This window comes from Apis dorsata, unplaced genomic scaffold (genome assembly GCF_000469605.1).
Source record: "Apis dorsata unplaced genomic scaffold, Apis dorsata 1.3 scaffold_169, whole genome shotgun sequence".
NCBI classification, from domain to species: domain Eukaryota; kingdom Metazoa; phylum Arthropoda; class Insecta; order Hymenoptera; family Apidae; genus Apis; species Apis dorsata.
In genome coordinates, this window is record NW_006263457.1 from 1,454,187 (window position 1) to 1,454,696 (window position 510).

Sequence of the window (510 nt, forward strand, 5' to 3'; positions counted from 1 at the left end):
GGCGCGTCCGATTCCCAATCTTAATCGGTTTCGATTATTCCATCCTTTTTTTCTCGATAATACGGAATAGCGTTGGACGAGGCGGGAGGAGGGGGGAGGCCGGAGGTGAACGCCGAGGAATTAATTTCGTTCGCAGGAGGATTCTATTACGCGCGGAGAACTTGGAAGCCGGCACAACTCGAGGAAGTAATTTATTGCCGAGGATACCGTTCGTTCCTCCCCGATTATTCCACCTCTTCTCGATTATGCATATTAGATATCCCGGTATTAATTCCCTTGGAATTATGGGAAATCGAAGAAAAATGGCCAATGGTCGTTTCCATATACACATATTCCCCTCGATTTTTATCATAACCTCGAAATTCATAACTTCATAACTTAAAAAAGAAAAAAAGAAAAATCTTCGTCAATCACACGCACAAACGCTCTACTCCAAACTCTCCACTCTGCTCTACACCACCTCGTCGTATTTTCTCATCGTGCTCGGGAAGGAGGGAGCACGCAGCCACC